Source organism: Miniopterus natalensis, chromosome 17 (genome assembly GCF_054644295.1).
Source record: "Miniopterus natalensis isolate mMinNat1 chromosome 17, mMinNat1.hap1, whole genome shotgun sequence".
Lineage (NCBI taxonomy): Eukaryota > Metazoa > Chordata > Mammalia > Chiroptera > Miniopteridae > Miniopterus > Miniopterus natalensis.
In genome coordinates, this window is record NC_142097.1 from 40,898,993 (window position 1) to 40,913,977 (window position 14,985).

General features: G+C 53.2%; 1 long non-coding RNA gene across 1 annotated transcript in view; it reads right to left on the reverse strand.

The window, feature by feature from the left end:
• Positions 1-1,951: 1,951 nt before the first annotated feature.
• The window catches only part of LOC107528393 (uncharacterized), a 103,667-nt gene continuing 90,633 nt past the window's right edge, over positions 1,952-14,985 (reverse strand). The window contains exons 2-3 of the long non-coding RNA XR_015715834.1: positions 9,507-9,587; positions 1,952-2,198 (exon numbers count right to left, since the gene is read on the reverse strand). This is a non-coding gene — a long non-coding RNA (uncharacterized LOC107528393). The remainder of the gene's footprint in view (positions 2,199-9,506; positions 9,588-14,985) is intronic.

The window sequence follows — 14,985 nt, forward strand, 5'->3', positions numbered from 1 at the left end:
AAAAACCCTGAACCCTGGGTTACTTCACACTCCTAATTAAAGACCCAAACTGGATTTTCATGTTTGCAGGGAGAGCTCAGACCAAAATGTAGGCAGCAAAACAGGAAGAGAAGCATCTCTGTGTTCTCTCTCTCTCTCCTTCCCTCTGAAAGTATAAAGGGGGGGCCGGGGTGCTACAAACAAAATCTTGGCAGCCTTGGCCTCCAGGTCCCCCGGAGCCTGCCTGTGTTCTGTCGAAAGCTTTTCTCTTTCCTTTGGTTCCATGGACACCAGTCCCCGTCCTGGTCGGTCCAGGCAGGGGTGGGGGCGGAGGGGAGCTGGGGGCGGCTCTGGGAATCGGGAAGAAAGGGCAAAGACCAGATTCTCTGGCTGGCACCGCTGCCAAGAAGAGAGCCCGAACGCCTGGTCTGGGCGGAAGGCAACCTTCCCGGGCTCTTGGGCGTGCTGGGACTTGCTGGAAACCGGAGCCCCGGCTGGCAGACCGAGGTGGACAGTGGACCCAGAATTCACAGGGGCAGCAGGAGGAGGGGCCCCCGGGGAGCAGAGGGGGAGGTTTCAGTGAATCACATAAATTAAAGACAGAAAGGATGTCAGGCCACCTTCACTTCCTTCCTCTCCTAATGGGAATTATCCCATTAGCCCCGAGCTTCCCAGAGGCTGACTTTAAATGATTCCTGTAATGGGGATTTCAATCCACAGCCCCCCCCCCATTGCCCCGCACCCCCCATCCCATCTGACTCCTAGGAGAGCTCTTAAAGGGACAGTAGCAAAATCATGCCAGTTCCATCTCCTTCACAATGAATGCTTTCTCCAAACATTTCACTCTTTCTTTCTACATATAGGAATTTATTGGGAGAAAGTCGTCATGCAAACGGTCATAGGCTCAATAACGACCAACCCCATCCAAAAAAAAAAAGGTAGTCACAGTGTAAACATTACCTTATGGGGCGAAAGGGACTTGGTAGATAGGATTAAATTAAGGATTTTTAACATGGGGAGATTATCCTGGATTATCCAGACGGGCCCTAAATACAATCACAAGTGTCCTTATAAGAGGGAGGAAGAGGGAGATTTGACTACAGAGAGAAGAGCATGCGGTGACCACAAAGGGAGAGACCAGAGTGTTGCAGCGACAAACCAAGGAATGCTGACAGCTTCCAGAAGCTGGAGCAGGCCGGGAATCACTCTCCCACGGAGCCTCCAGGAGAAACCGGCTCTGTCAACAACTGGATTTTAGACCCCAAATCATTTCAGGGACCAAAATCAAGTTTCATTTTAGATTCCCGGGCCTTCAGAACTGTATGAAAGTGAACCTGTGTTATTATAAACCAAGTCGGCGGTCACTTGTTATAGCAGCCCCATAAACTAGTGCAGATATGAGTAACGTTCTTGTTTATAAGGACTGTCATCAGAGCCTTATTTCACAATAACAACAACAAAAAAACCATTGGAAAACCATCAAAGAACTGCTAAAAAACAAAATAACCTGGAAAAATCAAAGAGCTACTAACAAATAACTACGTCATAGTCCTGCAATGAAATACTCAACAACCAGAATACTGAAATATTACTTAATAATAAAAGATTAATATCAGATAACTGAGTTTGTATCTTAAATAGTTTCCTTGCCCTTTTAGACATTTTTCTAACGGTAAGCATCTTGTAATTACCTCTGTCATCATACGTCACATATTTATTTGCAGAGTGGTGAGTAGGGTAAGGGTTCTTGTAATCCCTTTCTGGAAATAGAGAAGCAGGAACTGTGGACAATTTAGTGAAGGCACATCAAACAGAGAATCCAGGGTTGGCACCCTCCTGGGCTCCGAAGATGTCCAGTCTCCCGGCCAAAGGGTTCTCCTCTGTACACACCTCAGCCGGGCATCGCTCCAACGTCTGCCTCCGTCTTCAGAATGCCTTCTTCTCTGTGTGTTTCCCCTTCTCTCCTCTTATAAGGGACTTGTCATTGGATCCTGGACTAATTACACCTGCAAAGACCCTTTTTCTAAATAAGGTCACATCCTGAGGTTCTAGGTAGACGTGAATTCTGGGGTTACACTAGACTTCAGTCCATGAAAGGTAGCTTAATTTTTATTTTTTTTTCCCTCCGAGTTTCAGCAACTTCACAAAGTCTTCTCTGACTTTTCCAGGTCCCAGTGAGCAATCCCTTCTGGAAGTGTCCAGAGGCAGATGGAGTCTCCCTACATGAATGAACACCCCAACAATCAGAGTTCCCAAAGTTAGACTGGTAACCTTCAGAGAGATCAAAGTCTCCACCATTGAAGGGTTCCCCATCTAGGAAGATGTGGAGAAGATCCTGGGTCTGGATGGGACATGGAATTAGCTGATCCAAAGAGTTTGGTTTTATGAATGCAAGGATTACATCCAGTCAACTCAGCAAGGGCTGGGCATAGAAAAGGCTCTAACTAGATGCTCACTGCCCCACTGGGATGCCCCTGAAATCTCAACATTCCTCCTTTCGATGGATGCATAGAGCACTACAAAGAAAACTAAGCCAGGAATCAGCCAAGTCATATGCTCAGTGATGGTTTATCAAGAATGTTTCTCGTATCCTGCACTATGGGGTATGATCTGAAGCGCCTACTCTGTGCCTCTCTCTTCTTTGGTTGCAAGAAAGTGAGGAACCAGGACAAATCTCATGACAGGAGAAGCCTAAATCAGTACCCCGATGATTACATGGACTGAGAAAGGGACTCGGCGCCACCAGAGTGTCTACATGGACAATTGGAGGGTCCCTCGGGAAAACCTAGGAGATAAGGCCCTGGGATCTGTTTTGCTCCCGCCCAGCCCACTAGGAAAGGGAGAGAAGGCAAAGCAGCCATTCTGCGTAGCAGCCAAGTTGGGCTGTCTGTTCAGGCTGGAGCCCAGACAGAGCACACCCACCAGGAGGTGATTTATCAGCTGTGGGAGGCCCGAGAAGCTCTTAAGCCACAGGTGGGTGCCCATAAAGCCACCCTCCTGGAGGAGCTCAGACCTCAGGCCCTGCTTTGCTGCTAATCACCCTAAGCACCCCGGTGTCTCAACCCCGCTCTGGGTGGCCCTTCCCACTCCCAGAGCCTCATCACGTGCCCAGTGATCTCAGCTGGCCTCCTACAAACCCTGTCGAGTAAGCAGGACAGGTGTTGTCCTCATTGCCGCTTCACAGATGGGGAGACTGCTGGGGGGGTCCGATGGCTTGCTCGGGCCACCCAGGGAGTACATGTCCCAGTTGCTAGTACAGTGCTCCTTCCACAGACCAGGCAGGCTAAAGGTGTCCCATCCTATTGCCATGAGTACTTTAGGGCTTTATATAGGTGGCAGTAAGTATCAGGGGATGGCTCTCCTCTGGGCGGTGGGCTTCCTTTGCGAGCACTGGGGAGCCTGACCTGCTAAACGCCACCCCCTTCCTGTTCAGTCAGCCTCCGCCCCTGCTTGGCGGCTGGAAGTTAGGCCTGGCCGGGGCCGGGGCAGGCATGGCTTGTGTCCAGGCTGAAGCACACCTTCTGGGGTCTGGGAGGAGAGTCTGCCCCTGTGTATTTCTCCAGGTGTGGAGAAAGAGGGAGGCCAAAGTGGAGCTGATGTGAATGTCTAGCTCAACCCGACAAGCCCCGGCTTCCCATGTGCCCTGCAGAGGGCCTCAGAGCTGGGCCCTGGGTTCCACTAAGCTGCCTGCAGCAGCCTCAGGGAGTGGCTGGGCAAGTGCTGGGCAGAATGGAGCAAGAACTTGCCCTTCCTCAGGGCCACTGGTCAGTGGGGCAGGAGTCAGTGTTGCCCAGGCCAGGGGCCTCAATGGGAGGTGGTGGAGTTGCTTTCTGGTGGGGTCCCTGGACCAACAAGGCCACGTGGCCCAAAGGCAGTCCCTGCAGATACGAGCGATCGGGTTCCAGGAACCAGAACCTAGAGGGAGTGAGCGCAGGGTGGGGTGGGCAGGGCCAGCTCATCCTCAGCCTACTCCTGGAATGCCCAGATTCAGGCTGATCTGTCACCTCCCCAAGCCACGTCTCTGCCCCTTCCTCATCCCCGCATCCCCTGGGGCGGCCCCGGAAGACGCTGTGCCCCGGAGAGCGTGATGGGCTCCGCTGCGGCCGGGTCAGGCGGGGGAGGAGCCGCGGGAGGAGAGAGGATGGTGGGCAGGCTGGGGAAAGCCAGGCCGCCCGCAGCGATCGGGGCCAGCGTCCGGTTCCCATGACACTCTTACCAGCTGCGTTAATAACTAACCGCGTCCCAGACAGGTGCTGGCGGCCGGGCCTTCGGAGCTCTTGCTCAGGGTTGACAGTGAGTCACTCCCTTCCTTTTACAGTTTGCTTGCAGGCTGAGTCACCCGGAGGCCGGCCCTTTCACACAGGCTCTCACACTTGGGCCAGGTGACATTCATGTCCGTACCTTTGACCACCCATTTTCCAGGTCAGCTCACCCTCATGGTGTAGACCAAATGGCATCCCGGGGACCCGGCCTCTGGCCCTCCCCTTCTCACCCCCCCTCCTTCAACTGGGACAGTGACTCACTGTCCTATGAGGAGTCTGGAGAGATGTGAGAGAGAAGGAGAGAGGGGGAGAGAGATGGGGGGAGAGAGGGGGAAGGAGAGAGATCTGTGTCACCTTTAACCTTTACCCTAAATAAAAAGTGCTCTCACACCTTCCCAACCCCGTTTGGGCGCACAGACTAGCAGTGGAAAGTTCCAGATCTGATGAGCTAAAGGAGACAACTGTGAGGCAATAAGTTGGCTTCATCACTTCTGGGAAGGGCAGAGGCTGAAAGTAGGTAAACGGAGTCCTCTGACTGTTGACAGGCTTCCCCACTTCCGGTGTCACCAGACGCCTACATGGCCCTGGGGTACATCTCTCAGGATAAGTCGCTCAAACAGGTATCAAAAAACTATCACGGGGAAAAGAAACATCCCTCTTTGGGGGATCCCACCTTCCTCTCCCTCTTATGATTTTGTTTACAAATTGTGTTATTTTTATTAAAAAGAGAGATTAAGAAAGAGAGAAAGGAAAAAACCTCCCTGGAATAGTTTGGGGATTTATTCTCTTTCTTAATCCTCAGAAAGTCCCTCCTGCTACCTGGTTTCTAAAACAGACAATAAACAGGAATGACATCAGGCTGGACGGCACCTCTGTCTCACCACCACCCGGGCCTCCCGGCAGGTGTGAGACTGACAAGTGGAGAGGAGATGACACTCCTTCTACCCTTAGAAGATGAAAACCAAGGGGGAGAAATGACAGCGGAGGCCCCGCGCTGGGTGTGGTGGGAAATCTGACACCCTGCCAGCCGTTGGCCCTTTGGGTGAACTCCCCACTTGTCTAGATGGGGAGACATGGAGCCCCCCTCCCCAGCTAGCTCTGTCTATTCCCCCACCTCTCGGGCATCACCCTGGGCCACGGGAAGCTGTGGCTTCGGCTGTGTGAGCTCCACGGAGCCCCCTGGGCTCGCTGTGTCAGCGGCTCTAGCTGGCCCGCTGCGGAGCGTGAGGGCCCTTCCCTGCCACACGTCCTGCACATCACATCCGAGCTCAGGGCCAGCCGAGCTGCGTCGATAGCACCGAGGGTCCAGATGCCAAAAGGGAGAGTCCACCCCTAGTGGCTCGCCCAAGAGACCAAATGAGTCACGATGCCTGACCAGTGACCATGATGTCCCAGGGAGAAGTGGGAGGCCTGGGGACAGTGCCCACTGCAGGGACACAAGCCACGGTGACTCACATTTGGACCTGAAGGGACGTCCGTCTGCGAGTCCTCTGGACAGCTCTGCTCCCATCCCTGGGTGAGGTCATCGGCACTGGGGCTCAGCACTGGGACTGGGTTCCTTCTTCTCCCGGGCCGTGCTGGCCTCTCACTCTCACTTACGGTTAGGGCAGCAATCATCATGGTAGCCACAGCACCTCTCCCCTGCCACCACACGCATGATGGATGGACCGGAGGAAAGAGTGTGTCTTCCCTGGGTGTCAGATTTTTCATCCATAAAAATAGTCCTTCCTCTGATGACCTCATGCAGAATGGCGTCTTTGGGCGTGAAGGCCGTGGCTGTGACCTTCCTTTGAATGGAAGTATGTGAAACCAATGCGAGTGGGTCGGGTTGTAACAGCACTGATGGTGACCACTGCTGGGTGGACCCAGCCATCAGGCCACTATCTGACTCCATATCCTGGGGCCATTGGTCCAAAGGTAAAAGAGCGCAAGGAGTCTGCCTATGTGACCCCTGGTGGCTTTGCAGGCAGGAGGAGAGTAGACGGACTCTCGTATTAAACCATGGTCACAATGCAAGAAGCTATCCTAACCGAGGCAGTCAGAGCTCCTGAGACCAGCCCCTGAGGAGTGTCATCATGAGCTTTGGCCCATCACCGTCCTAACGGTTCTTCTGTTGTCCTGTGCACGTGAGTGGACAGGAGAGGACCGGGCACCTCCAACGCTCCCTCCCTTTCAGCTGCCCCGTTCCTCTCGCTATCGTATCAGCCCCTAGTAAGTCGGATCTCAGCACGCTTCGCTCAAACCCTGCTATCCGGGGGCGCCCGGTTCCCTTGGAGGGAAAGCCTGACACACTACTTCCCCAAGGCTCTCCCTGGTCCAGGCCTTATCCCCGGGTTCTCACTCCCCCAGTGAGCTCCAACCCCACCGGCATTCCTGTCCTCGAACACACTAGGTACAGTGCGGCCTTGAGGGAGCTGCTCCCTCTGCAGAAAGCTCGGCCCCTAAACCCTCGTGGGGCTCACTCACCTCCTGCAAGCCTGAGCTCAGGTGTCACCTTCTCAGTAAGCTGTCCACCCTATTCAGTGCTGCCACCTGCCCTCCACTGCCTGCCCAGCACCCCTGAGCTGCCTTTCCTGCCCGTTTCCATTCCTTAGTCACCATTTTTGCTCTTTGTCATCGACTCTTCCCGCCCCCAACACACACACACACACGCACTGGAAGGCAAGGCCACAAGAGCAGATTGTGTTCTCTCCCTAGAACAGTCCTGGCACCCGGGAGGCCGGTAGTAACTATCTGTTGAATGAATGAATGAATGAATGAATGAATGAATGAATGAATGAATGAATGAGGGAGTCACTGCCATTCTGACTGTGCCCCTTACAGAATGGTGTTCAGGTTGGGGGTCACTGAGGAGGGAGGGGAGAGCTGGCTGGGGCACAGGGTGCTGTTTTCAGAGGCCGTGCTCACACCCTTCCCTGGAAATCCCCTGGGAGTCACTCATTAACCTCCCCTCCCCCATACGCACACAGCCTGCCAGTCACCCGAACCCAGGCAGCAGGGTAAGAATCGTCTAAGCCACCGACTCTCCCCTGCAGGCCCACCCTCCCCCCGGGGAACCCACACCACTGTCTTGCACCGAGTCTGCACAGGACCCTACGATGGGCCGTGGAAGGAGATGAGTGAAAGAAACCCAAGTCCCAGATAACAGGGCCCGGTCCCAGCCCCACCCGCTCTCAAGGCACCTGCTGGGCGGCAGGCCCTACACTGCAGGTGAAGTCCCACGGGTGAGATGATGTCCCCGGCGAAGGAGCGGCCAGTGCCGTGGGGCCCCTGTGGTTCTGGGGGATTTGTGAGAAAGTGAGGCATTCAGATGGTAACATGGAGTGGGGGTGCGGGGTGAGCACTGAGGCAGGGTGCGGAAATATTCCATCTTGGGGGTAGGATGCAAGTAGGTGAGCGGGGCTGAAAGAACTGCGATTTTGTTTTTTATTTTGTTGTTAATCTTCACCTGAGGATATTTTCCCCATTGATTTTTAGAGAGAGTGGAGAGGAGGGGGCAGGGAGAGAGAGAAATATTAACGTGAGAGAGACACATCGATTGGTTGCCTCCCACATGCGCCCCACTGGGGGCCAGGAGTGAACCTGCAACCCTTTGGTGCCGATGCTCTAACCACTGAGCCATGCTGGCCAGGGCTTTTGTGGGTTGTTGTTTTTTTTTAAGCAGAAAGTGACCTGACAAATTTCAAGTTTGAGACAGAGGCTTAGGAAAACACACACAGAATTACTTTGGGAAAGAAAGGCTGGAATCACACAGGCAGGAGCCCCTGGTGGGTATCCCAGGTGGTGCTGCCGAAGTCAAGACCAGTGCGGTGGCCAGGAGAACAGGAGGGTCAATCAGAAAATCACTGTGGAGCCACTGCTAGGACTCGGTGTTCTCACGGATGGAGGACTGACCACCACCAGCCACCTTCCTGCTAATCGATCCACATGGAATCAGACAAATGAGGAAGAAAACCCAGAGAGGTACAAGGCATCTATTCTGATCTAGGCTGTTTGGGTTCTCTCATTTAATTCACAACCTCCCCTGACCACAGGGTGCTGGCATCACCATCTTACAGATGAGAAAACCGAGGCTTAGTAATCTACCCAACATCATATCCAGACTAAGAAAAAGCAACAAGCCCAATATCTAGTGTATGCTTAATATATCCCAGGCACTGTGCTGGGCACTTCAGCCTGTGTGTCCCCTCATCTCAAGTCACACACGGCATGGACTAGCTTTATTATCCCCATTCTACAGATGGGAACACCATATGGAAAGTCAAGGCCATCCGTCTGCAGTCACCAAGGGAGGAGACAGTGGAATCAGGATTTGAACCCAGAGCTTCTAGGTCCACACTCTTTGCCACTGTGCTGGGCCAACAGTGGAAATCTGCGACATAACCTGCCCAGTTCTAAAGCCCTGCTTTGCATCGCACAGCTTCCCCTCTCCCGGACTCCACAGGAGAGTCAGAGACACTTGGCTGCCTCCAGTCAAACATGTGCACGTCCTGAGCGGCCAGCTACCTTGGCTGTGCCGACTGACGCATACCCAGGAGCGAGGCTCACAGCCAGAAGGGCCACTGCTGTGAATGGAGGGGTCTCAACAGCTACGGGCAAGTCCAGCACTTGCTGTAAGGGCGTGGCCCCGCGCCCACATCATGTTTATCAGGACTGGACAGCAGTCCACAGCGCTCCAGAAAGCCCTGAGATGCCCTTTGGTCCCTTGGTCAGTCTCTGAGCTCCTGGAGGTCAGCAGGTGCAATCCATATGCCCCTCTGTTCCCAGACCTGCAGACCTTGAGCCACCTACCTGATGGCTCTCCCTGAGCACCGCAAGCCCTCTGTGCCCTGCTTGGGACCCTGTGCATAAAGTACCAGGTGGCGGGCAGCAGGAACACGCACTGTCACTTGGAATGGAGAGCGAACACGGCGCTGGGCCGGGCTCTGGCTTTGAGTCCCGGCTCCCTCACTAAACCATGAGACCTTGGGCCGGTGACTGTGCCTTGGTTTTCTCATCTGTGGATCAGGTATAGCATGACTGACCTGCTAGGGTTGTGAGAGGTGACAACGAGTTCATCTAAGTAAAAGCTTGAAGCGGTCGTGATGACCATTAGTACTTATTGAGCTGTGTCCCCGGACCTTCCCCGATGGCTCCCGCCTGCCCGCCTCTGCTCTGGGCTGCACGCGGGTGCGTTAGGGATGTCGGGGTGAGGGGTCCTGCTGCAGAGAGAACATGACCCCCAGAGCAAGGAGAGCGGCAGGGGAGCGGCTGTGCCCTGATTACCTTGCATGCCATTTCACCTTCGTCCTGTCCTTTCTGGGTCCGAAGCACCTGCCCGGGTTGGCGACGAACCTCCGATCCCGCCTGGAGGAAGAAGGAAAGAGTTACCTCAGGAGACAAGAAAGTGAAACTCATCTTCCAACTTAAAACGTGGAAGGAGGGGTCTCAAGGTCAGACGGCCTCCCAGCACAGGGCTGAATGGCTGTTGGTTGTCCAGCACAGAGCAGGGCCACACTGATCCCGAGTGAAGGGGAAATCCATTCCCCACGGCAGCCGGGCCACGGCACCCGAAGGCTGCTTTCAGGACACACGGGTCACCGCCTAACGACCAGGCCTAGAGCAGACTGAGATGCAGGCGGGTATCACACTGGATAGTGATTCTTCTCCAAGTTATAACAAACTGAAATTTACAAGGGACCTTTATTACAAAATGATCTGTCGCCACGGTTCTGAGTTGTTCTGTGTTTACTGAGTCTTTTACTCAAAGGCGGTCACTATTAGACGATTTGTGAGTTTTCCGTGTTCCGACCTTATGGTGTCTAAATTCGTTAAACGGGGTAACACAGAGGGGGACGTCTGGCTCCGTGCCCGACCCCTATCATGCACTCGGTACATATCAGCTGTGCTTTTATGAGTCTTGCTCCTTTATGTGGGTTTCTAGAGAGCCGGGCTCCCCGCACCGACCACATAATTCCTGAGAAGATGCGCGCAGTTATCGGCATAGTCGCTGTTCCTGCTAAAATATTTAATCTTTAAATCCGACCTCTGTTCAACCCAGTTCAGACACCAGGAAGAGCAGTATTTCAAAAGGCATTTCAAGATAATAGCCCCGTTCTCAGTTTCCCCATCATTAGGCTCAAAGAAATCACTCTAGACCCTTCGCTTGGCAAATGAAAACAGAGAGAAAGAGAGAAAGGGGAGAAACAATACCATCAGATGTGAAACAGAAAACCTGTAACCTTCACTCACAAAAGGAAGGATTGTCTGGGTGGCGTTTTGTTCTTTCCCGCTGTGCACACACATCGCCTCGGGGCTGGGATCACTCCCGAGGTTTCTAGAGTTACTGAGGACAGGGGCCGGGGCTGCTACTCTGCAGCCAGCCCATCCACCAACTGGGGCCACCAGATTGGGGTCTCCTTGCGCTCCAGCCCCCTCTCCGCCCATCCCGGGGACACATGTTGGCTGGTCCTGCCTTTCTCTGCCACAGCCATGGACTTACCCCAGGACCAACCTCGAATGTCATATAGGGCTCTTGACTGCAGGGTAAAGAGCTGGATAATTTTAGCTCCTGCAACACTTGGGACCTAACTAGATGACTTGCGAATGCTAGAAAACCCCTCAGGAAGAGTCAGGCAAAACCACAAGACACTTTGCAAGTCTAACTCCGACACCAGGATGGATCCCCGGCTCCTGATGCTACCTTATACAAAGCCACCCCCAGGCCCAACAGCCCATGTTCAGTCTGTTAGGTGCAAAGCATTCGATAAACTCTGGGGTTGCAGCCTCACCTTTTCAGGGGAGATAGGAAATTTGACACAAGTCAATCTAAACTCACCCAGCCCCCAGGACATCCCGACCCACACTAATCAGCAGCAGACACTGGGGATGGGATTAGTGGGAAACTGGTGGGGATCTTCTCTAAATCCTACGGTGGGGGGAAAGATAGGAGGGGAGGAAGGGGCACATGAAGACAGAAGTGCCCAAGGTCATGAGCATGATCTCTCATCCCTGAACCTGCCTACTTCCTTCCAATCTCGAAACTCACCAGCCCTCATTCAGACACTTTGTTTGCCCCTGCTGACCCCCACCACCCACCGATGCTCTTTCTCAAAGACCCCCCCACCCCCACCCCAGCCCGAAGCCCTTCCCCTAACTGCCCCACACTGGTCTGCCCTTTGACTCTGGCTCTGTCACAGGCTTCTGGGCTCCATCCAGACAGCTACCGCTCCCTCCTGCGTGGAAGCCTGCAGCCAGGCAGGACCTCTGAGTCCAGACACACACCCTCAGCCCCCTACAGCATAAACACCAGGCTCGCATCACACCCAGGCCCGTAAAAGATAATTATACAATCCAATCTGGCAAATTAGAGCCACAGAACTGTCTTTAATTCCTACAATGAATTCGAGGGTTGGATCAACAGGAAAAAATTATCCTGGATCTCTATTGCAATTTGCCCCCAGGTCAGGATTAGGGTTTATTTATCTTTCTTACGTTCTTGCTGAGGGAGGGGGGTGGGGAAGCCTTCTCTGACGCCCATCTCTCCCTCTCCCCACCCCCTCCTGGTTTGCTTGATAGACAAGCAGGTCTCCCAGTGTTCTGTCCCACAAAGTACCCAACTCTAGCTAAAGTTAAATAAAGCACCAACAAGAGAGGTGATTGATAGCTAGATAAATAAATATTTTTTCACAAAAGAAAAGTGGAAGCTTTCCAAACCCAAACCAAGGGCTTCATTAGTTGGCATTAACTCAATACAGAGTAAGCAAAATAACCGACATGCCCAGCCCTGGCCGGGAGGCTCAGGTGGTTGCACCAAAAAGGTTGCGGGTTTGATCCCTGGTTAGGGCATGTATGGGAGGCAACCAATTGATGTTTCTCTCTCACATCTCTCTCTCTCTCTTTTCCCCTCTCCAAGGCTATTTACAGGAATTGGTGCCCATCTCCTCAGCTCATTAAACAAACCCAGAAGGAGAAAGGAAAAGTTAAAGAGCTGTCCTCCCTGGGTAGGAAGTTCATGGATGATCTGTTTTCTTATTCCTTCATGACTACAGAGAACAGGCATTGTTCAAAAATGCCATAATATATTAAAAAAATAAAAACAAATAAAATGGGCATTCATCATCTGGAAATAGAAATAAAACTATAAGTGCAATTTTAATTAAAACACAGTTAAAGTAGAAGTCGCAAGATTGTGAAATCAGAAACAGCTTGGAATTTGGAGTTAGACAGCTTGCAAGCCTGATCCAAAGTCGGGGTTTGCAGTGAGATCCGGCCTGGGTGCCCCTGGGACTTGCTGCGGGACCCAGAGTGAGACCGGGAGAGAGACACACCCAGAAGGCAAGACGCACGACGCACTCAGAGGCAAACACAGTTCCCACTGACGGGAGAGCAGCAGCTCCCACTAAACGATTCCGTCAATATTGGCTTGAGCCATGAACTTAACCAAGAATCCCAACCCAGATGACAGGTTGCAGGCCGCAGGGTTGAGCAGACCTGCTCCGTGGCATTTTCCAAATACCTGTGCCATTACAGACAGGCAGCTCTGGTGACATTTGTGTTTCGGGTCAGGACCTAGGGCCCTGAGCTCTCCCCGGGGCCTGTTACACAAGGCCAGGCTGGAGAAAGAGGCCAGACTCCACAACACAGCCTGCAGAGCCTACGCCAGAGAGAAGGGCCCGCTGTTCCACGTGAGCCTGGAGAAGAGAGCACGGATTGGAGCCTGAGAACCAGGATCCCCGGGACCTCACTCCAGCACCCAGGTCTCAGACGCTGTCCCCACCCCCTCCTCTCCCTGGGTTCCTCTCCTTCCTCTGGGGTCTAGGACAGAAAGAGGCCCCAAGGCTCAGTCCTCAGCCCAGCTGACTTCCCACCCTTTCCCCTTGACCTTGAAGATTCCCCGAACCCTGCCCCCCACCTTTGTGCTAGGCCGCACTGTGCCAGCTGCCTGCAGGGTTCCCAAATGACCTCACATTCCCTCATCCAAATGGAGCCTCCGCTATCCCCCACAACCAGGCTCCCCTGGGAACCTCGCTGTGTCCCAGAATTTAACTTCACTCTCTCGGTCGCCCAGAGGGGCAGCCCTCCCCCAGTAATCAAGGGAATGACTCTACCTCCGGTCAGCTCTTCCGAAAACATGGCTCGTGATTGGTCTTCTCTTATATCCCCATGGCCACGGTAATAGGCTAAGACCCCTGAGTGCAGAGAGCCTGTCTGATTTGTTTTCTGTCCTATGAATAGCACACATTACATGATACAGCCCTCTTTCAGCTGAATAGAATGAATAAGTGTTAGTATCCCTGGGTGAAAGATAAGATTTAAAACTTCCTCAAGGTCATGCGGCTAGTAAATAGTTGAGTCAACATTTGCACCAAGCTCTCCTGGCTCCAGGGGTAAAGCTGAAAGTGACCACAATGTCCACTGTCGCAGTCATTCCCCTCCTGGGCTCCTTGGCTTTCCAATTGCCTGTTCCAGTCCACTCTGTATACCCCTCCCAGCTTATCATTCTGAAATATCCATCAGCTCTGCCAAACTCTGCTCAACAGTCGTCAATGGCTCCCTACTGCCTTCTAGGCACAGACCAAATTTTTCTGCCTAAAATCCAAGGCCATCTGCATTCTGATCCTTCCTCTTCTCTCTCCAGCCTTGTAGAACGATCCAATCTTTGCCCCCCATACCTACACCACCCCCCTTGTTCTGCCTCTCCCTAACACCTGCCTTTTAAAGGCCAAGTCCCACTTCCCACGAGAAATCACCCAACTTCCCAGCCTCTGCTGATGGCTTATACTTGAGCCACAGTATGACTGCCTGCACCCCACATTTGCCTAAAGATAAGATGACGGAGGGAAGAGGTTCTCTCTCCTCTCTCCCCAAGGACATCTTAACGTCTTTCAGGGTGGGCAATGCGCCTCATGTGTTTGGATTCCTAGAGCCTCTTACAGCGTACTGACCATTAATCAGAGCTGCCGGGCTACTATGCGGCACGCTGTCTGGCCTGTGGCGCTCCATAAATGGAGGTGACAGACTTCAACAGTGGCCGAGCTCTCTCAAGCTCACTAAACCAGAAGAGCTGGACCTCTCCGTGGCTCTCTGGCCTCTCAAGTCTTGCCCAATCCATGTCCACTTGGAGCTGCTAACATAGGTCGGACTTGGAGCTCTCCCCTGGATCTTCCTGTCTCTGCCATGAGCCTAAGGATGGAGTCCCGCCCACTGCACTTAAAAAATAAAATAAAATCAAAAGTTTACAAGCCCATCAGGTTTTCTCTTTAAAATCGCATCTTTGCCTCTGGGGACACCTTCTGAACGCAGTGCCGTGGCCATCAGCAACACAGAAGGGGAGCATCCCGTGGCAAGCTGCCCCAACCTGCGGAGGGCTGACCCACAGAAGGTGTGCTGGGCCGGGTCCCCCACCCTCACACCAAGCCTGGCCCCGTGCGTTAATTTCACCATGTTTCAATGGAAACTAGAATACTCAAATCCAAAACACTTTTCCAGTGATATTTTAAGGAAAAAATGAGATCACAGAAAACCAGGGAGGTAAATTTAAATGGTGTGACCCCAAGCAACATTTTTTTCCCCAAAGAATTCCCTGAAAGGCTTGTTCACTAGATGAAGGGGGACCCATCTGGGGAGACCTTAGCCCTAGAGACCACCTGGGCGGCAGCAACACGTCTGCTCGCATGCAAAGCCCTCCTGATGCAACATAAGCCCACACCCTCCCTGCAAACAGCCTCCTCCCCTCCGAGGCGCACACGGACCCTGAGGTCCC